The sequence below is a fragment of the Halictus rubicundus genome, unplaced genomic scaffold, assembly GCF_050948215.1.
Source record: "Halictus rubicundus isolate RS-2024b unplaced genomic scaffold, iyHalRubi1_principal scaffold0027, whole genome shotgun sequence".
In the NCBI taxonomy this organism is placed as follows: Eukaryota; Metazoa; Arthropoda; class Insecta; order Hymenoptera; family Halictidae; genus Halictus; species Halictus rubicundus.
The window spans coordinates 1,372,265-1,395,507 of NW_027488568.1; the positions used below are offsets into that span (position 1 = coordinate 1,372,265).

The 23,243-nt window shown below is 37.2% G+C and overlaps 1 non-coding gene across 1 annotated transcript; it reads left to right on the forward strand.

Moving 5' to 3' along the window:
• The first annotated feature begins 1,610 nt into the window (after positions 1 to 1,610).
• On the forward strand, positions 1,611 to 1,713 carry LOC143363213 (U6 spliceosomal RNA). Its single transcript, XR_013083772.1, has one exon. It is a non-coding gene; the product is annotated as a U6 spliceosomal RNA (small nuclear RNA).
• Positions 1,714 to 23,243: the final 21,530 nt, after the last annotated feature.

The window sequence follows — 23,243 nt, forward strand, 5'->3', positions numbered from 1 at the left end:
CGAAAACTTCGTTTATTTAACATAAAAAATTGTTATTAAATATCTTTTTATATGTATGAATGTCACTTTTTTTTTCTTATCCGATATGTAACCCTTAAAAATTTCACCTGAAACATCAAATAATCATGACTTCCGTGCGATTCATTCTTGGAAATTCCGAAAGTTGATATTTGAACTTAAATTGCCGCGAAAGCATCTCGAAGTATCTCGTGATTTTTTGCAAAAAGCTAGATCAATATTATAACTTGCCAAAACGATTAGTTCCAGATCGAAGCTTTTCAAAGGATTTTTTGTATTCCGCATAAATAAAAAATGAGCGTAACGCAAAGGGGCTTCAGGTTAGTCCATATTACTTAATGTTAAACAACTTTTTTTGGAAAACTCTTTTTTCCAGTCAATAGTTAAAACCATTTGCAATGACCCATATGATTTGTAGACCCCTTAGTATTCAATTATAGGCGGAGTAATTACATAACTTTCGCACTGAAAACTGATGGATTCCCAGGAGCGAGGAAATGGTTATTTACCATGCGTATATCTCCGTAAGAAATTTTTTTTCAAAAATCTGACTTTGGCACATCATGCACGCACTATTAGGCTATACAGAAATAATTTTTTTTTATAAAAATCGAAAATTTATAAAATGGACTTTTTGCCGCCTTGGCACCACTGTGCGCCGTTTGTCCCGGGTGGACCACGTTTCGCGCGGCCGAACGTGGCCCGGCTTCACGGTCTGTAAAAACCCGCCGTTGCCCGGGTTTTTCTCCCGTCGGACGGGCCGAAAATCAGGGCAACGTGACACCGTACAAATTCGTTATTTAATACTAAGATAAAGCTACGAATGGCGTGTTTCAGCAAGAGACTCGAACATGGCGGCTTCTTTTGTTGACGTGCCCATCCTGCTGTGCTCCCTCCTGGGTCTGCTCGTAAATGGGCTCAACCTGCTCGTGATCCTGTGCATACACAAAGAGGTAAATATTTAAAAAATAGAAAACTCCCTACAGATAATATATACCTATTACTATAAGGACTGCCTATTACAGTGAAATCTCGTTGTTTGTCAGTCCGCCGTTTTTACTGACAAGATACGAAATCGGAGGTTCTCGCCGAGCGTCCCATTTGAACTACACAGGGAACGCTGGAAACCGTCGTACCGTCTTCAAGTCATAAGAAACCTATAACTTGAAAACGCTACTGACGTGAAAACGGCGAAAACAGCAAAGGTCAAGAGCCGTCGTCGCCGAGAAGTGTGCCACACATTGTCGGCTATATCGGTGTGAGACCAGAAGACTAATCGAATCCAGTTACAAAACTTCTTTATTTGTCATTATTTTTTTTATGAAACTTTTACCAACATATTTACCAACATGCTTCTGATTAAAACTAAACCAAATATGATATAATTCCGATGATATATACTTGTGTAATGGACGATGAAATATGTAGGACGATTGTGTTGTGTCTTGACATGTTCTATGCCTTTAGTATAATTTCGTGGTTAGATCGTGCATAACTCACAGACGATAATCGTCCGTTCGCTGCACCAGATATCCGGTGGGACATATCAAACGCCCTGGTTGGAAATTATGGAGGTTGTGTCTGACATGTAATTGCTTCGACAGCACATATACTAAATTTGAAACGATACAGAGAAGATTAGCATGGTCCCTGCGCAAGGATAACACGCAAAATCGTGAAGCGTTCTGTGCTGTTGAGTACTCGCGTGATCCAGGCACACACCCTTTAGACAAAAAGTGGAAAAATTGCCATTTTTCACGATTTCCGACTTAAAATCGCATTTTTAATCGTTTATAACTCGTAAACGAATAAGTCAATACCGGTGAAATTTTCAGCATGGACATAATTTATTCGAGCGAATCAAATACATTCTTTAAATTTTCAATACAGGCTCAGATAAAAGAGCCTGAAAAAACCAACTTTTACTATTTGTTTGCGATTCCGACCAATTCAAATTTTTTTCAAAAATTTTTTACACCTCGTCTAATAAACTAATCCTTCTAACTTCTCAATAAAATTCAAGTCATTTGATCTAATTTTTAGAAAGTTATGTTGCTTGAAATAGTGTTGACTCAGTTTTGCTCGTTACTGTAAGTAAGAAGTGGCCGCACAATGCACAGATAGATGGATAGATAGATTATAATAGATAGATACGTTATAATAGATAGATACATTATAATAGATAGATAGATTATTACTGTTTTTTTTTTCCCCCGCGGGGAACAGAATTGCAGTCAATCACAGTCCCAGCAGACAGAGGCAGTGAACGTCCGGTGGTTCGACCGCCAACGAATAAACCCTCAGATGAAGAATTATTATGAATTATCATGGACAACCGATGATGTCGCACGAGGAGAAGTAAAAATAGGATTAGGATATATGTTAAAAATTCTACGCAGTAAGGTAGCACGTGAAACGACTCCAACTTTTCTTCCTGCAAGACTCGCAGATAAGCGTTCTCAGTTTACACGCTGAGAACAAACAGGAAAGGTGTCCAATTATGCCAAATTATAAGAAAAGACGCCGACTTCATGGTAAAAAGATCCTGTCGGCATACAGCTGACTAGTCAGGAGACATCAAGAAGATAAAAAGATGCAAGGTAGAGACTCCTGTGCCAGCATCTTTGAAAAACAAAGGATTGTGCATCTTATAAAAAGGGGGACCAACTCCTAAAATTCAGTTATAAACAGTCAGTCAGTCAGTCAGGCAATCGTGAACAATCAGTTATTCAGTCATAGTCAATAGTACAGTAGTCTCTTGTGAAGTTAAAATAGTTCGTTCAGTTGTTTCGCGACAAACCGTTTCAAAGACCAGTGTCAGCAGTCAGAGTATATTGTAACCGAATCCGAACCCGTGATCACGGTAATATTAATATTATTATTATTATTATTATAATCAAACTATTTGTAAGCACTCCAGTATATGCGCTATATAAACCATATTTGTAAAATCAAATTTGTAATCTCTGATTCAGAACCACACTTTGAATAAATCAATAATTTTGTTGTTTTCAAAATAAGGGTACAAAGTTACTTAAACGATCCTCAATTTCCCGAACCATAGCCGGTGTATGCAGGTAGGTTCGAAACTGCGTCCTATCCTCTTAAGATCGTAATTCATACCACTTGGGACGTAACACTATCAAAGCTTGCAAAGGAGTATCTTTGTGTTATGGCAACATCTGTTCCTTCCGAAGGAGTATTCTCAAAGACTGGCGAAATAATTAGTAAAAAAAAAGAAATAGATTAAAAGACAATATAGTGAATAAAATATTGCTTCTTAATATGTACAAAATAAATCCTTTATTATGTCTATTTCGTATATATTCGCTTTATCTACGTTTTTTTCTTGCCGAAATGTTCCAGTATTTCCACTCGCAGCATTTCTATACTCATGTCAGGTCCGAAATCACAGTCAAATTTAAAGCATCGAGATATTTGAAGGAATCATTTGGCAATCGATACATATAGTATAGAAACAGCTTATAGTGATCATGAATAGATTACTTCTGCGAATTTGATTGCAAAGTGGAAGAACATTAACCCTTTCGACACGATAATTTCATAGGGGGGATAATAAAAATGCCCTTGTGGATTTTACCGAAAGAACCCTCCCCTGCCCTAAACAACAAATTCGGTAATTCAAAATAGGCAGAATTTTTCATCAAAATAGACAGTTTTTTGCGAATATCTCGGAAAATAAACAGACCGCCGCACAGTGCGGACAAATGGCCTGTTTTCGGGCACTTCTCGCAATTATATATATACAGTGAGTGTAAAAAGTATTCGTACACCTCTTATAGATTTAGAAAACCATATATTTCTTTATGTAATTGTACATTCTTTTATAAAACAAAAACACAATTACGATTATTATATGTTTCAACTGCAAAATGTGACATAAATAAATTAACGAAAAGTTAACGTTAATGAGATATATTAAAAACAGTCTGAAGTCTCTAAAAATTAGCATGCAAAAAGTATTCGTACACGTAACAAATTTAGCAATAAACGTGTTATAATTTGCGAAAATAAATTAAATTAATATTTCGTTGGATAGCCTTTCGACTGTATAATTGCGTCCAGTCTTCTTGGCATTGAATCCACTAAATTGGATGGGATTTCGTCTGTAATAATGCACCATTCCTCTTGAACAGAAAGTTTTAATTGTTCTTTACTTGAAATATGCCGGGTTCGGAGTTTTTTTATCACACAGATCCCATAAATTTTCGATCGGATTAATATCCGGTGATTGTGGAGGTGTTTTCAAATATTGCGGTGTGTTATAAAGCAACCACTTTCTTGTGTTGCGTGCTGTATGTTTGAGGTCATTGCCTTGAGTGAAGATAAACTTGTCTTTTATACCCATTTTTTCTGCACTACTTACAATATGGGTTTTTAGTATGTTTAGGTATATTTTGTGGTCCATGATTCCCTCGATGAAGTGTAATGACCCCACTCCAGCAGCACTCATACAATCCCAAATCATAAACCAAACCTCCGCCGTGTTTTACTGTGGGACGTAGATTTTCTTTTTGTAGCTCTGTATTTTTCTTCCTCCAGACCGTACACTTGCCATCAGAGCTAAAAACATTAAATTTACTTTCATCAGTAAATATGACTCTTCGCCAAAACTCGATAGGCTTATTAATATTATTTTTCGCGAAATCAAGTCTCTTTTTTCTATTTGCGGCATTTACGAAATAATTCTCGCGAGCAACTCGGCCGTGGTATTCATTATTTCGTAAACAATTACGAATAGTGCTGAAACATACACTTACTCCAGCGTTGTTTGCAAGCTCAGCAGCGATCTTAGGGGCACTAATTTTAGGATTTGTTTTTATTTCACGCACTATAAAACGTTCATCGCGTAAACTAAGTTTTCGAGGGCGACCAGATTTCGCTTTATTTTTATTGGTTTTTCGTTCACCATATCGATCTATAATTCCTTGTATAGTGTTGTGTGGCCTATTCATTGTTTTTGCTATTTCTCGCAATGATTTGCACTGATTATGCTGTTGTATAATAATTTTTCTTTCAGTCTCACTTGTTTCCTTATCTTTATGACCCATTTTACCGAATGTTACAAAAATTGACTGGTTTTGCAGAAGGTTGCCACTAGACTGTTCATCAAAGACCCTGTCTGATTATTTGTCGGGTCCCGCTAAACCATAATATAAACAATCGGACGCCTTTCGAGTACATTCTAGTACCTGTACGAATACTTTTTGCGCGCCAATTTAGAGACACGTCTCATAGTTTCTAATTTTTCTCGTTAACGTTAAACTTTTTCAAGTGTATTTATGTGACAGTATGTAGTTAAAATATATAAAAATTACAATTATGTTTCGTTTTATAAACATGTGTGCAATTACATAGAGAAATACATGGTTTTTTACAACGCCTACAAGAGGTGTGCGAATACTTTTTACACTCACTGTATATACAGGGTGATCCACGCAATTGTTTTAAGTCATAACTCCGTTATTATTGCATTTACGAAAAAATGATAAAGGAGAAAGATAAATGGTTCGAAGAGCACTACATCTGTGGGCCTTTAAATTTTTTTTAGATGCAGCAGTGCATGTGCAATTAACAATTGCATCATTTCTTTAAATAGAAATGCATATTTTTTTGCACATATCGATTCTTCCGTTCATTCTACGTAAAAAATGATTAGGGTACCATGGCAAAAAAATTATTAGATCTCGAGATATTTTCAAAAAAGACACGCAGAATTCGAATCAGGCCACACAAACTCCAAAAACCTCATTAAACTCTATTAATATTCCTTCGAAAGTATTGTTATCGACCGCGTTGATTAAGATTGCGGATAATCAGGGAACATATTGGCCAACGAATCCATAAAATGGCACGTCATCCCACCGCGATCCCCGCATTTCGGCGGACTTTGGGAAGCTGCCGTAAAATCACTAAAGTTTCATTTAACACGAGTAATAGGCGACACCTTGTTATCGTACGAAACGTTATTAACATATATCAATCAAATTGAAGCGATTCTCAACTCACGGCCGTTAACACCTCTGTCCTCCGACCCAAACGATTTATCCGTTTTGACACCAGCACACTTCTTGATTGGTGATACGTTAAATGGCATACCCGATTACGAAATATCAAACATTCCATCCGGTCGATTGTCGTCCTGGCAGCATGTGCAAAAAATGCGACATCATTTCTGGCAACGATGGAGGAAGGAATACCTCCACGAGTTGACCACACGTAAAAAATGGCATAAACATAAACCCGAAAAAATAGAAATAGGCAGTATCGTAAGAGTGCGGGACGACAATTTCCCTGCAATGCAATGGACCCTCGCACGGGTTTCCAAACTTCATCCCGGACAAGACGACATAGTTAGGGTAGTCACAATAAGAACCGCGAAAGGCGAATACAAACGGTCGGTAAAATGTCTCGCGCCGCTACCGTTATAAAGAACAACATTGTAAAATACGGACGCTGTATATAGTTAACAATCAGATCAAGGAACTAGGTAAATAGGCGAATAATATTAAGACCAATGTAAATAGCATGTATACAGGGTGAGTCACCAAACGTTAGCACCTCAAATATCTTTGTTGTTTCTAAAGATACGTAAAATATGATAAGGACAAAGTTGAATGGTACAATGGGGGTGACACGATGCAAAAAAAATTTTGTTTTTATGTCATTTTTTTGGAGATATCAAGGTCACCTTGACTTTTTTTAAATGGAACCACCCTTTTTTAAACACCTACAATGATAGTCCCTTTCATTAGGAATTCAGTGACTATAATTAGTCCAAGGTCATTCAAGGTCAAGGACAGAAAAAACGTATAAAACTGAAATATGGAAGCAGAATACCTGTATTTTATAAATGTTCGAAATGATGGCCGTCTGCGTCAATACATTGTTGTAAACGAGCTCTGAAGGAATGTTGCACTCTGATAAGTATATCCGACGTGATATTCGTACATGCTGTGATGATACGCTGACGCATATCTTCAACTGTTGTTGGAGCAACCGTGTACACGGTTCGGAACAAGCTCTACAACTCGTTCGTCTTAACAATATTGTTCTGATTAAAAACATACAAGCATAAATTGCCAATAATGCACGATTCTCCATCTGCTTACATTGTAGGCTGTTGGTCGGTCGCTGGTATTTGAAGTTCCGAGCTCGTAGAGTCACGAGATATCGGTGTGAAACAACTACCAATCCAATTGCAAAACTTCTTTATTTTTCATTATTTTTTTATGGGACTTGCGCCAACTAATTCGTGGCATTCTTCTGATTAAAATGACACTAAACGCGGTACAAATTGGACTGCATTTAGTATTTTGCGACTCCCAAACGGCATACAATGTAAGCGGATGGAGAATCGTGCATTATTGGCAATTTACGCTTTTATGTTTTTCATCAGGACAATATTGTTAATACGAATGAGTTGTAGAGCTTATCCCGATCAAAATGAGTCCAAACACGACATCATTTGGATTGTCTTTGTAATTTTTATCGTAACATTACGTACCAGTAAAACATGTTCGATTACACTCGAATTTGACCTCATTTTCATCAGGAAAACCCCCTCCAATCGCTCGTCAAAATTTTATGAGGATATGTTGAAAAATCTAAAAATTTAAACTTTCATTCGTGCGCGATTCTCCATCCGCTTACATTGTATGCCGTTTGGCAGTCGCCGGGTCTTTGAAGCTCGGCGCTCGCAAAAGATAAGATCCTTTTAAAAGGGCCTAGCCGATTTATGGTCAAAACTGCCCTTAGAGGAAAAACCCCTCTGAGTAAAATTTCAACCCCCTATCTTGCCCATGAGGTTAGTTACAGGGTAAATTAGATTTCGCGCTTCTCCGCGTATTTCCCGCACTCTGATGCTTTCTAAAATTCTGAAAAAAATGTGACATATTTTGGATTCTAAGGCTGATTTTTGATAATTTTTTCAGATTTTTTTTTGTTACAAACTGTGGTCGTAAAAAAAATGAAAACCTCCAAAAAAATCGGAAAAATGCAAATTTCTCAAAAAATTTGAAAACATGCTATTCTACTGTTTAGTTCCTTGTTAAAGTACTATAACAGGCAGTGTCGTCAATTTTTTTTAGATGTTTTGTTGTGGGACATCATCGTCAAAAAAAAACAATAAAAACCGAATTTTTTCGACGTTTTTGCTATTAGGAGGAAAGTTACACTTGTTGGTTTTATCGCAGCTATATATTAAGTAATTTTTAGCATTATTAAATTGCAACAGGTAATTCTTTGACCTAAGAAATGTGATTTAAGAGAAAGAATAAATTGTATTTTGTGTGATATATACCAGAATGTTCGTAAAGTTTTGTAACATCGCCGGACGTCGAACTAAGGAGCGGATACGCTGGGGTTCTTATCCCGTCGGTGGTAAATGTTTTTTCCCATACATCATCTTTATTTTTTCAATTTCTTATATTATTTATTCATGTGATTTTAACAATATTTTTTAATGTTTTAAAAATATTGAAGTAACATTGATTAGGCAATGAATATTTATATTATTGTGTTCGTCTACGATTTCCGCCAGATATGAAATTGCCTGTGAAAATTGGTAAGATTCCGTGAAAAGAATTTTGAAATCTACTTCTGTCATTTCCAGAAAATCAAGAAATCAATACTGTTTGAAATGGAATCTTTTTGCGGTTCCAATTGTTTTGACCATCTTAATCGGCTATGCCCTTTTAAATCTTATCACCTATACTTGTACAGTACCGAATGACAGGCTGTTGGAACTTCCAACTTCCAACTTGGTTTAACGTTAATTTTCAACATTATAAACAATTTTGCGACAACACATTTTTACGACTGTACAGTGAACCGGAGTATAATATAAAGGAATATATAAAATACCGTTCTTTACAGATCACAGCTAGTTATTTACATAAATCTAGGAAATAGTTGTTATTGCATAATTATTTTCAATAAGGGTTATACAAATTCTGAATCTACATTTCACTATCAAAATACATAATAAAACATCGCAAACATTTAGCATTGTCAATATACTAAAATGCTTGATAATATCGATGTGCTGATCTTCCCGCTGTAACTCGCATCATGTCATTTTACGCCTGATTTTATTTCGAGCCGTTCGCTTCGTTGCGAGCAGCTCGCATCGTGCGAGTACTCGACTCGACTCGAAAAGCGAGTCCCGGCTCGACTCGACCTGAGCTCGGCGCGCATATACGAGCTTGGCTGCAGGCCTAGTCCGTGATGATTCACCTTCTCAACGACGAGAATTTCCTTAGTGGTCTTCTGTACCGACGAAATACCGTCGTTGGCCTTCTGTTTCTTACTACAGCCAAAATCTATCCTAGAGGGCGGTAGAAAACACCGCATTTTTCGAGCGACACATTCTCCCGTAAGGCTGGCAGTCTTTATATATATCTCGTCGGTGGTTATGTACATATCTGATGTTATGACTATAGGTTCAAATTATATTTTTTTATTTGATGTCATTATGTTATATATCTACAGTTATCTTTATCAATACAATATTAATAAATATAGATACTACGTTTCCAAATTATAGAAATACAATTTTCATAAACCTTGAACGTAAATAACAATTCTCCGTACGTATAATTATTATTCTCATTTCTACAATTTTTTAACACTATTAATACGAAACCATTTTGAATATATTTTGTAACTGAACTTGAAAAAGAAATTAAATTGAAATTTACTATATATTTTCATGTATATTTCATTTAAAAAACATAAACTTTAGCTTTAAAGAATCATCCAAAATATCAATTAATATTAGTTGTAAAATTCGAAAGAGTTAAGAATTAATTAATCAATAATTATGTAGTTGATCTTTTTTGCAAGATGTCAATCTATTTCAATACTGACTGAGAACGTAGTTGCATTATTTTCTTTCACGTTTGTATCGAGAAAATAAACGACGAAGGCAACAGTACGTCTCCTTACGTTGCTTCTACTACGCACGCGCTACACACAAGCGTACCTCTATTCTGTCCGTGTGAGCTGCCAGCTCGACTGTTCGACGCGTTCCGCCGAAAAATTATTTAAATAACGATTCGAATAAAAGATACTTTATCTTTATTCGAAGGTTCGAATAAAAAAAGTATCTTTATCCGACGAGTATCAGATAAATACTTTTATCCGACGAGAATTTATCCGACGAATAAAGATAATTTTTTTTATTCGAAGCGGATTTATTCGAACTTCGAATAATTTTTTCATCTTTTATCTGTATCTTTTATTCAAAGGCTTCGAATAAATCTTCGAATAACTTTTGCCGAGCGCGGAGCTTCAAAGACCCAGCGACGACAGACGACATACAATGTAACCGGGTGGAGAATCGCGCACGAATGAAAGTTTAAACTTTTATACTTTTCAACATATCCTCATAAAATTGTGACGAGCGAATGGAAGGGATTTTCCTGATGAAAATGAGGTCAAACTCCAGTATAATCGAACAAGTTTCACTGATACGTAATGTTACGATAAAAATTACAATCTCATTAAAGATAGTCCAAATGATGTCGTGTTTGGACTCGTTTTCATCGGGATAAGCTCTACAACTTATTAGAATTAAAATTATTATTCCCATTAAAAATATAAAAGCTTAAATTGCCAATAATCCTCGATTCCCTATCAACATTAAGTATCAATAAAAATTGTTCGATTACACTCCAGTTTGGACACATTTTCACCAGGAAAAGTCCCTCATCAATTCATTCGCCACAATTTTCTGAAGGTGTATTGAAAATATCTAAAAATTGAAACTTTCATTCGATGCGGGATTCGATCCCGGACCAACAGATTCTCAGCCGGAGATGTTACGACCAGCGCCAACCGAAACTGTTGAGAGTCACAGTCATATATTGAAATGTAACGCAAAAAAAAATATTTTATATTGCAGGTTCTACACTGTTTTCCTGAATATAAAAATGTTCAATATTACATAATACACCTACAAAACGATCAGAAGGCATCGAAATAATTGATTTTGTTTTTTTTTTAACGACGATGCAATTTATACAAAATTCTGAAAAAATTCGGAAAAATTGTTTCAATAATATCTAACTACTGAATTTTTATAAAACTGGTATCTCTGAAACTTCAATTCGAAATGTGCACTTTGTCCAAATGATTGGAAATCCAACTATCCAATTTTCTTAAACGCGTTTGCATAATCTGGAAAATCTGTAAAAAATACGACCCATAAAAAATAAGACCAATAAACGTGCTCAACTGAAAACTTCGATATAAAATCGGCAATTTTATGCATTCGGATTTGTTTAAAAATTGATTTTGCAGCCAAAAATTCTGAAAAAATCTCAGTCGTGTATGATATTAGGTAGAATACTCGTGAACACTTTCGTAATTTTTTGTTGAGCATGGTACGACTAAAAATTAATTTGGTTTGGAGGCACTTTTGACCATCTTATCCGGCTCTGTCTTAAAAATCAACAAAAAAAAATTATGTAAAAAATATAGAACATATTTTAGTATGCGCCATTAAACCCGATCTTTAAAAAAGATTTCTAGTCCAAATTTCGCATTGATATCTTTTTTAGTTTAAAAGTTGTAGCAAAATGTGCGCCTCGCCGAACCGGGAATCGATTGCGGCTCAGGCGCTCGAAACTTTGGTAACGTGAATTCGGTGGAACGCCTCGAACAGTCGAGCAGGCAGCTCACACGGACAGAATAGGGGTACGCTTGTGTGTAGCGCGTGCATAGTAGAAGCAACGTAAAGGCTCGTACAGACCTGAACATTTCGACGAACATTGCGCCGAACGGCGCGCCGAACCTCAAAAATCAACATTCATTTCGGCGAACCGAAGGCCGCGATCTTGCGTTTCGTTCGCTGTTCGGCGCAATGTTCGTCGAAATGTTCAGGTCTGTACGAGCCTTAAGGAGACGACGGTACGAGAGAGTGCCCCCCCCCCCCAACCCTTCACGTGGGATGGCGCACAGTGGTGCCAAGGCGGCAAAAAATCCTTTTTATAAATTTTTGATTTTTATAAAAAGAAATTATTTTTGTATAGCCTAATAGTACGTGCATGATGTGCCAGTCAGATTTTTGAAAAAATTTGTTTTATGGAGATATACGCATGGTAAATAACCATTTCCTCGTTCCTGAGAATTCATCAGTTTTCAGTGCGATAGTTATGTAATTACTCCGCCTATAATTGAATACTTAGGGATCTACAAATCATATGGGTTATTGCAAATGGCTTCAACTATTAACTGGCAAAAAAAAATTTTCCAAAAAAAGTTGTTTAACATTAAGTAATATGGACTAACCTGAAGCCCCTTTGCGTTACGCTCATTTTTTATTTATGGAGGAATACAAAAAATCCTTTGAAAAGCTTCGATCTGGAACTAATCGTTTTGGCAAGTTATAATATTGATCTAGCTTTTTGCAAAAAATCACGAGATACTTCGAGATGCTTTCGCGGCAATTTAAGTTCAAATATCAACTTTCGGAATTTCCAAGAATGAATCGCACGGAAGTCATGATTATTTGATGTTTCAGGTGAAATTTTTAAGGGTTACATATCAGATAATAAAAAAAATTACATTCATACATATTAAAAAATATTTAATAACAATTTTTTATGTTAAATAAACAAAGTTTTCGTTCACTGGACCACTGTCGCAAAAATGCAACAGGTATTTTTTGGTAGTGCTCCAATGAACGCTATAAAAATAATTTATGTAAGATAAAAAAAATTGTTATTAAATATTTTTGTATACATGAAAAATTAATAAATCATATGCACTTCACATTTTTCTTTATTAATTAGAAATATTCCTAAAAAATTTCACCTGGAAAATCAAATAATCGTAGCTTCCGCACGATTCACCCTTGGAAATTCTGAAAGTTGATATTTAAACTTAAATTGTGACGAAAGGGTCTCATGAATTTTTGCACAAAGTTAGATCAATATTACACCTTGCCAAAACGATTAGTTCCAGACCAAAATCTATTAAAGGATTTGTTTTATGCTTCCATAAATAAAAAATGGGCAGAAAACAGAGATTTTCGATTAGCCCATATTACTTAATATTAACAACTTTGTGCAAAAATTTTTTGCCAAATAAGCGTTGTAACTGTGGCAATCTTTCCACAGATTTTCAAACAAATTCGTTGGACAGTTTCATTTTACAGATTTTTTGCCGCTTTTTGGCCATTTGGCACCACTGTGCGGCGTCACGCGATTCTGGCATCACGACTGAACAAGTGTGATCGAGCTCGATGAATGCGGTAGTGTTTGTACGTGTCGTACGTTGCGTTCGTCGTTTATTTTCTCATTAGAAACGTGCAAAAAAATAATACAACTACGTTCTGAGTGAATAGTGAAATAGATTGACATCTCGCAAAAAACGATCAACTACATAATTATTGATTAATTAATTCTTGACTCTTTCGAATTTCACAATTAATATTAATTGATATTTTACATGATTCTTTAAAGCTAAAATTTATGTTGTTTAAATGAAATATACATGGAAATATATAGTAAATTTCAATTTAATTTCTTTTTCAAGTTCAGTTACAAAAGATATTCAAAATGAATGCGTATTAATAGTGTTAAAAAATTGTAGAAATGCGAATAATTATACGTATGGAGAAATGTTATTTACGTTCAAGATTTATGAAAATTGTATTTCTATAATTTGGAAACATGGTATCTATATTTATTAATATTGTATTGATAAAGATAATTGTAGATATATAACATAATGACATCAAATTAAAAAATATAATTTGAACATATAGTCATAACTCTGATCATAACATCAGATATGTACATAACTCGTCAATCATTTGTATTTGACCACATTTGATAATTTTTGTAGATCTAGTTCCAACATTTATCGTTCGTCAGCGTAGAGGGCGTAAGAAAAGCAGTTGTTTACATGTGAGACACGAAACCGCATATGGTGATTGGTCTACTCTTATACCTCTTCTGTGCCATAGACGAGGTATGGTATTACCTACAGATGTGTAGCTGACTGATGAATACGAGATGGAAACACCGGCGTGTTAGATAATGAATAAGAAAGGAACTGAAAAGGGAATCTTTCAATTTTATTAAATGTTGGATATTTATAGGGAGGAGGGTCCTAAGTGGACATGTTTTTTTTTTACCCGGAGTATGGAACGATCAGGTGTCAGACGTTATAACAGAATAAAAATTGTAATTGTTACATTACATTTATTTCAGTATCACTGTCAAAAAGTCTACGTACATTTGCATAAGAGTATGATCCTAATAATGATAATGTATGATTAGATTAGGTCCGGATACGATGTTTTGTGAATGTTATAACTTAAAAATACTTTACCACTATTATTCATGCACACACCTCGGTCTCTCTTTTTTTATTATGAAATAAATGTTTACAACAGAGTCAATAAATTCATGTGTAAAGCTAAATTAAACCAAAAATGAAATGATTCAAAATTTCAAAGGTCTAAAAAGAACTACGATTCATAAGTGTCTATATATAGACTATAGTTTTATTTGATCCTTGCTTTGTCATTGGGCGATACAACCACATACATTGCAACGCGCGCGCCAGTCTTTGACTGCTCGTCCTCGTTACAGCATTCGAACGCGTCTCCGGAAATTATTCGAAGTCAAATAAACCGCCGAAAAAGACAGATGAAAATGGACATGTGGCAGCCTGGGCATCGCGCAGCGACGAGCACGCCGACGAACCGCCAACATACATTGTATACGCGGCGGCGCGGCGATGGTCCACGGGAAGCTGCAGAGAAAGAAGCGAAGATCGGTTCCGAAGGCGGTCGAAGGAATGCCATCGAACATTCGCTCGCGAGCGTCGGCCAGTATTCACTTCAGAGCAGCCATTCGTGTCAGTGCCGTGTGTTGTAAGTACGTATTATGGCGATTAGCTTTGGAGTACACATTTTGATTAGTTTTCCCGAAAACAGGCCATTTGTCCGCACAGTACGGCGGTCTCTTTATTTTCCGAGATATTTGCAAAAACTGTCTATTTTGATGTAAACTTCTGCCTATTTTGAATGACCGAATTTGTTCTTTAGGGCGCGGGAGGGTTCTTTGGTTAAAATGTACAAGGAGATTTTTATTATCCACCCTATGCAATTATCGAGTCGATGTTCTCCCATTTTGCAATCAAATTCACAGAAGTTATTTATTCATGATCACTATAAGTTGTTTCTATATATGTATTCATTGAGTGATACATGTTATTATTTATTTCCAGTGTTTTCAAATGGGTGAGGTTGGCCAACGGATGCAATGCTGGTTCGCACTTTACCTCACGCACTGGTTCCTCCGTCACCCCAGGGGTCTCATGTTTCCTTTTCAACGGTTAAAGGTCGATGCACATCTCACCGGCCGGCCGACCGGCCGTTTTTTCCCCGTTTATAAGCATTTTGGGGTCCGGGACAGCTATTAGAGAGGGTTCGAGAGGCTCGGAACAAAGGCACAGCGTGTCCTCTGCTACCAGAACCCCAGGGGTTCGCTGCCCAATGCTAGAGCCGGCCGGCTAGCCGGCTAGCATTCTCGACGAGAATGTTCGCAGGCTAGCCGGCCGGCTCGTAGCGTGGCAGTACGAAGACAGAATGAACATGCTGTATTTATTTAAAAAACTATCAACCAGAACTTTTCTGAGTTCCTCGTGGTAATAGATCTTGTTAAGGAATTTGAACGTTGTAACAAACGAAATAACAATTTATTACCACGCTAACGAAAAAGAAAGAATATCATCTGACAATCTGTGCGGTGAAACAATTCGTCATTATTTATTTCAAAAGCTGTTAACTAGAACATTTCAGAGTCCCTCGTGGTAATAGATGGGGAATACTTTGTTAAGGAATTTGAGCGTTATTAGGAAAAAGCTACCAGAATAATTAATAATACGGTACTCCCTTTCGGAGCTATAGGTTCGAGCTACCATTTGTTGGGTTTGAGGGGAACATCTGTCGTATTTTAAATAGGCAGGTAATTTTTCTTGTGAATCAAAAACACATGTTGAATGTGAAAAATTATTAGATCTCGAGATATTTTCAAAAAATGTCATACATTTTCTTGTATTTAGTGAAATACAGCTACACTTTTTCAAAATCTTAGTTTTCGTACTCGAGTTACGATACGTGACTTGCTACTGAATTATAAAATGCTCACTCGTACAAATCGGTTTCTGTTATGATAACAATGTCGAAAGGGTGTTTACCTTTACAACATAGTTATGAAGTGTTTGAGTATCTTCTTCAATAAAGACATTTTTTGAAAATATCTCGAGATCTAATAATTTTTTTGCCATGGTACCCTAATCATTTTTTACGTAGAATGAAAGGAAGAATCTATTCTATTTAAAGAAATGATGCAATTGTTAATTGCACATGCACTGCAGCATCTAAAAAAAATTTAAAGGCCTACAGATGTAGTGCTCTTCGAACCATTTATCTTTCTCCTTTATCATTTTTTCGTAAATGCAATAATAACGGAGTTATGACTTGAAACAATTGTGTGGATCACCCTGTATAAGGATGTGCGATGCTGTTTCACTAATTGTAAGTGCCAGGAACGTTTCCTATTTCCATGGTGTTGTAAAGGAGAGGTACGGATAGATTACCTAAGGAGCTGTGGAGCCCCTAAAAACATTTTTTTTTGTGCCACGCACAGCAGGGAACTGTCAACGCGCTCTCGAAAGGCCATCTGGAAAGGGTCGAGAGGCCAGAGAAGAAATTCGGTTCCAAAGCCTGACACGGTTGCCGCCAGTAAACGCTAGGGCCAAAACCAGGGTTATAATTTTGAGCCGGCCGGCCGGGCCGGTGAGATGTGCATCGACCTTAAGAAGTAATTTTGCAGGTATTTCCTCATTATTTCTTTATCAATGTTTTAATTTGAATAGATTTTGTTTTCTTGAACTTGGAATTTATGGGATATGGGTTGTAGGGATTGGTATTTTCTTATGACTTCTGTGAAATATATTCTTTAAGTTCCTTGAGTTTTAGCGCCTTATATATATATACATTATTACGTGAAGCGAGGTATGAAATTATCGAGTCGAAGTGGTCAATGTTTTTTCACTTTGCAATCATATTCACAGAAGTTATTTATTCATGATCACTATAAGTTGTTTCTATATATGTATTCATTGAGTTTATAAACATTAAATGAAGTGCAAAAGTCGAAGTATTTCAGGTAGAGACAATTTCTAATCGCACCGCAAACGATCCCTTCATTTATTCTCAGGTTGTCCCTATAATTTATTTTCCTTACCGCGTGTAGTAGCTTGAAAACTTTACCTTATGCCGTTGAATACATGTTATTATTTATTTTCAGTGTTTTCAAGTGTGTGAGGCTGGCTATTGGATGCAATGTGGGTTCGCTGTTCACCTCACTGACTGGTCCCTCGGTCACCCCAGGGCCTCGCGTTTTGTTTTCAACAGTTAAGAAGAAATTTCACAGGTATTTTCTCATTATTTCTTTATTAATGTTTTAATTTGAATAGATCTTGTTACCTTGAATTTGGAATTTATAGGATATGGGTCTTAGAGATTGCTATTCCCTTATAACTTCTGCGAAATATATTCTTTATGTTCCTTGAGTTTTAGCGTTATATATACATACACTAATGAGCAAAACTGAGTCTACACTATTTGAAGCAACATAAAAGGTTTAGTTTATTAGACGAGGTGTAAAAAATTTTTGAAAAAAGTTTGAATTGGTCGGAATCGCAAAAGAAATAGTAAAAGTTGGTTTTTCTAGCTTTTTTATCTGAGCCTGTATTGAAAATTTAAAAAATGTGTTTGATTCGTTTGAATAAATTACATCCATGCTGAAAATTTTACCGATATTGGTTTATTCGTTTACGAGTTATAAACGCTTAAAAGTGGAAAATTGCCGTTTTTCACGATTTTCGACTTAAAATCGCACTTTTAATCGTTTATAACTCGTAAACGAATTAACCAATATCTGTGAAATTTTCAGCATGGATATAATTTATTCCAGCGAATCAAATACATTCTTTAAATTTTCAATACAGGCTCAGATAAAAAAGCTGAAAAACCAACTTTTACTATTTCTTTTGCGATTCCGACCAATTCAAATTTAAGAAAAAAATTTTTTACACTTCGTCTAATATATATATGTCGGAGGCTGGGCGGACTCTTCCGTCCTCGGACCCGTCGGAGATTGTCCGTCGTCGTTCTCCATCGTTTCGCTCCTTTCGCGCTTACGCGAACGTCGTATGGACTCTACACGTACACGCGATGCCGGATCGCGTAGCGCAACGAGAGACACGTCAACGAGCACACGGGCCGCACAGAATGTTCGCGTACGTCTTTCTGTTCTTTTACTCTCGAGAAGTCGCTTTCCTCAAAGCTAGTCTTCGCTCTACCGTCCCGGAAACTATTCTGTCGCCCGTGGTCACGTTCAACAGGGTCCCAGCCCATCATTCCAGGTACCCTGTCTCGCATCTCCCTTTGCCCCGCGCGCGAAGAGGGGTAGCGCAGGTACGCAGGGACTGTTTTATTGCCCCTTCGCAGGGCAATTATCAGGGTACGGTAAATCGTTATTTTACAATTAAACTAAGTCCTATAGGCGTTACGCGTTGTTGCCGACGGGGTGCATCGCTGCCATCACGCCCCGACATATATATATATATCAATTATTGATTCCCCTCGGGTTAAAATTTTAATTACATCTCCCGCTTTCGCTCGCTCTTACCCTAATCTTAACCTTAAACTTATCCTAACTTACCCTAACTTAATTAAACGTATCCTAAAAACACGCCATAGCGAGAGAGAACGATCTTACACTAATGTCCGCCGCGTTCTTATTTTTCCCTCTCCCACACACACATGCTTCTCTGCTCTCCCCCCTCCTTAAACCTCACACATCCTTCCCCCGCCTCCTGGACCTCCTCTTCCGGCTGCTCTCTCTTTCACTCCATTCCAATGCATTCTCTCCATTTACTTCATCTCCCATACCTCTTCCATTCCTGCTCTTCCTCCATTCGTCCACATTCCTCATCCATGCCTCTCCTCCTTCATCCCCTAATACTTCCCCCACCATCCCCTGCCAACCACTCCCCTCAACCCTCCCTTACACATTTCCAACACATGCTCTCACGTTTCCTCCTCCCACCCACAGACCAGAGTTGGGCATTATTTAGATAAAAAATTATTTAAATAACGATTCGAATAAAAGATACTTTATCTTTATTCGAAGGTTCGAATAAAAAAAGTATCTTTATCCGACGAGTATCAGATAAATACTTTTATCCGACGAGAATTTATCCGACGAATAAAGATAATTTTTTTTATTCGAAGCGGATTTATTCGAACTTCGAATAATTTTTTCATCTTTTATCTGTATCTTTTATTCGAAGGCTTCGAATAAATCTTCGAATAACTTTTGCCGAGCGCCGAGCATCAAAGACCCAGCGACGACAGACGACATACAATGTAAGCGGATGGAGAATCGCGCACGAATGAAAGTTTAAACTTTTAGATTTTTCAACATATCGTCATCAAATTGTGACGAGCGAATGGAGGGGATTTTCCTGATGAAAATGAGGTCAAATTCGAGTGTAATCGAACAAGTTTCACTGATACGTAATGTTACGATAAAAATTACAGTCTCATTAAAGGCAGTCCAAATGATGTCGTGTTTGGACTCATTTCGATCAGAACAAGCTCTACAACTCGTTCGTCTTAACAATATTGTTCTGATTAAAAACATACAAGCATAAATTGCCAATAATGCACGATTCTCCGTCTGCTTACATTGTAGACTGTTGGTCGGACGCTGGTCTTTGAAGTTCCGAGCTCGCAGAGCGCGCGATATCGGTGTCAAACAACTACCAATCCAATTGCAAAACTTCATTGTTTTTCATGATTTTTTTGTGGGTCTTGCGCCAACTAATTCGTGGCATTCTTCTGATTAAAATGACACTAAACACGGTACAGATTGGACTGTATTTAGCATTTTTATCCGTAGATTTATTCGAAGCCTTCGAGTTGTAGAGCTTATTCCGATCGAAATGAGTCCAAACACGACATCATTTGGACTGTCTTTAATGAGACTGTAATTTTTATCGTAAAATTAGGTATCAGTGAAACTTGTTCGATTACACTCGAATTTGACCTCATTTTCATCAGGAAAATTCCCTCCATTCGCTCGTCACAATTTGATGAGGATATGTTGAAAAATCTAAAAGTTTAAACTTTCATTCGTGCGCGATTCTCCATCCGCTTACATTGTATGTCGTCTGTCGTCGCTGGGTCTTTGATGCTCGGCGCTCGGCAAAAGTTATTCGAAGATTTATTCGAAGCCTTCGAATAAAAGATACAGATAAAAGATGAAAAAATTATTCGAAGTTCGAATAAATCCGCTTCGAATAAAAAAAATTATCTTTATTCGTCGGATAAATTCTCGTCGGATAAAAGTATTTATCCGATACTCGTCGGATAAAGATACTTTTTTTATTCGAACCTTCGAATAACGAATAAAAATATTTTTATCTTTTATTCGTTATTCGAAATTTTTATGTAGATAAATATTTTGCCCAACTCTGCCACAGACCCTACATACTTTCTTCTCCTTCTCCAACCAATCCTTTCCACCTCTCATCTCGTTTCCCAACCTGTACCTGGCCACCCTTTGCCAACTGCTCTCTGCCCACCCTTTCTTCAGATACCCTGGTATCCCCTCTCCCTTCACCCCCCAGTACTGCATGTTGTACCTTGCTCTTCCTATCTTTTCCCATCTCTCCCCCTGTTGCTTCTTCGTTTGCCTTTTCACTATCTCCTCACTCACTGCCTCTATCCTCTCCTCCATAATCTCCTCCGCCTTCTCCGGTGTCCAGCCCCTCTCTTCCCAAAAACGCCGTCTCTCCTTCACCCCACCTACTGCCACCCCACCCCTTGTGCCCTTCCTCATACCTGCTCCCAGCACAACCTAGCTAGCTACCCCCCCCCAACTTCTTCTCGTACCGCTATGCCCTCAACCCCGCCCTCCCTCTCAACAACTCCCTCTGCAGCTCTTCCCTCACCATATTCCCGGGTGTGTACCTCTCTACCCCTAGGACCCACCTCAGAAACCTCTCCAGCAACCTTTCCATCCCTTCCCATTCCTTCCTACACCTCGTCTAATAAACTAATCCTTCTAACTTCTCAATAAAATTCAAGTCATTTGATCTAATTTTTAAAAAGTTATGTTGCTTCAAATAGTGTAGACTCAGTTTTGCTCGTTAGTGTACATTAATATAAACAGTAATAACCAAATTACGAGAAGTGCCCGAAAACAGGCCATTTGTCCGCACTGTGCGGCGGTCTCTTTATTTTCCGAGATATTCACAAAAAACTCTATTTTGATGAAAAATTCTGCCTATTTTGAATGATCGAATTTGTTCTTTAGGGCAGGGGAGGGTTCTTTCTTAAAATCCACAAGGGCATTTTTATTATCCACCCTATGAAATTATCGAGTCGAAGTGGTCAATGTTTTTTCACTTTGCAATCAAATTCACAGAAGTAATTTTTTCATGATCACTATAAGTTGTTTCTATATATGTAATTATTGAGTTCATAAACGTTGAATGAAGTCTTCACAAGTGGAAGTATTACAGGTAGAGACAATTTCTAATTGCACCGCAAACGTTTTCTTCATTTATTCTCAGGTTGTCTCTACAATTTATTTTCCTTACAGCGTGTAGTAGCTTGAAAACTTTACCTTCTGCCGTTGAATACATGTTATTATTTATTTTCAGTGTTTTCAAGTGGGTGAGGCTCGCCAACGTATGCAGTGCGGATTCACTCCTTATCTCGCGGACTGTTTCCGCGGTCACCATCTCGGTTTCCATCTGATGTGGAATGGATCTTCAATGTAAGTAACATTACATTTTTCCTGTTGGTTGTCAGGGTGTAAACCGATCTTCATCTGCGTGTCTTGCAGGAAGATAAGTTGGAGTATTCTCCTTATCTGTTGATCGTTTTCCGCGCTAATTTACTGCATAGTTAAAGTCTTTAAATATATTTAACGGGTGGTCCATAGTAGTGGTTTCCGGAGTTATAACATTGTTAAAATGTATTCGAAGTCGTTAAGAAGTCATTTCGCAGGTATTTTCTCATTATTTCTTTATCAATGTTTTAATTTGAATAGATCTTGTTTTCTTGAATTTGGAATTTATAGGTTACGGGTCTTAGGGATTGCTATTCCCTTATAACTTCTGCGAAATATATTCTTTACGTTCCTCGAGTTTTAGTACCTTATATATACAGGGTGAGTCACCAAACGTTAGCACCTCAAATATCTTTGTTGTTTCTAAAGATACGTAAAATATGGTAAGGACAAAGTTGAATGGTACAATGGGGCTGACACGATGCAAAAAAAATTTTGTTTTTATGTCATATTTTTGGAGATATCAAGGTCACCTTGACTTTTTTAAATGGAACCACCCTTTTTTAAACACCTACAATGATAGTCTCTTTCATTAGGAATTCAGTGACTATAATTAGTCCAAGGTCATTCATGGTCAAGGACAGAAAAAACGTATAAAGGTCGATGCACATCTCACCGGCCGGCCGACCGGCCGTTTTTTCCCCGTTTATAAGCATTTTGGGGTCCGGGACAGCTATTAGAGAGGGTTCGAGAGGCTCGGAACAAAGGCACAGCGTGTCCTCTGCTACCAGAACCCCAGGGGTTCGCTGCCCAATGCTAGAGTCGGCCGGCTAGCCGGCTAGCATTCTCGACGAGAATGTTCGCAGGCTAGCCGGCCGGCTCGTAGCGTGGCAGTACGAAGACAGAATGAACATGCTGTATTTATTTAAAAAACTATCAACCAGAACTTTTCTGAGTTCCTCGTGGTAATAGATCTTGTTAAGGAATTTGAACGTTGTAACAAACGAAATAACAATTTATTACCACGCTAACGAAAAAGAAAGAATATCATCTGACAATCTGTGCGGTGAAACAATTCGTCATTATTTATTTCAAAAGCTGTTAACTAGAACATTTCAGAGTCCCTCGTGGTAATAGATGGGGAATACTTTGTTAAGGAATTTGAGCGTTATTAGGAAAAAGCTACCAGAATAATTAATAATACGGTACTCCCTTTCGGAGCTATAGGTTCGAGCTACCATTTGTTAGGTTTGAGGGGAACATCTGTCGTATTTTAAATAGGCAGGTAATTTTTCTTGTGAATCAAAAACA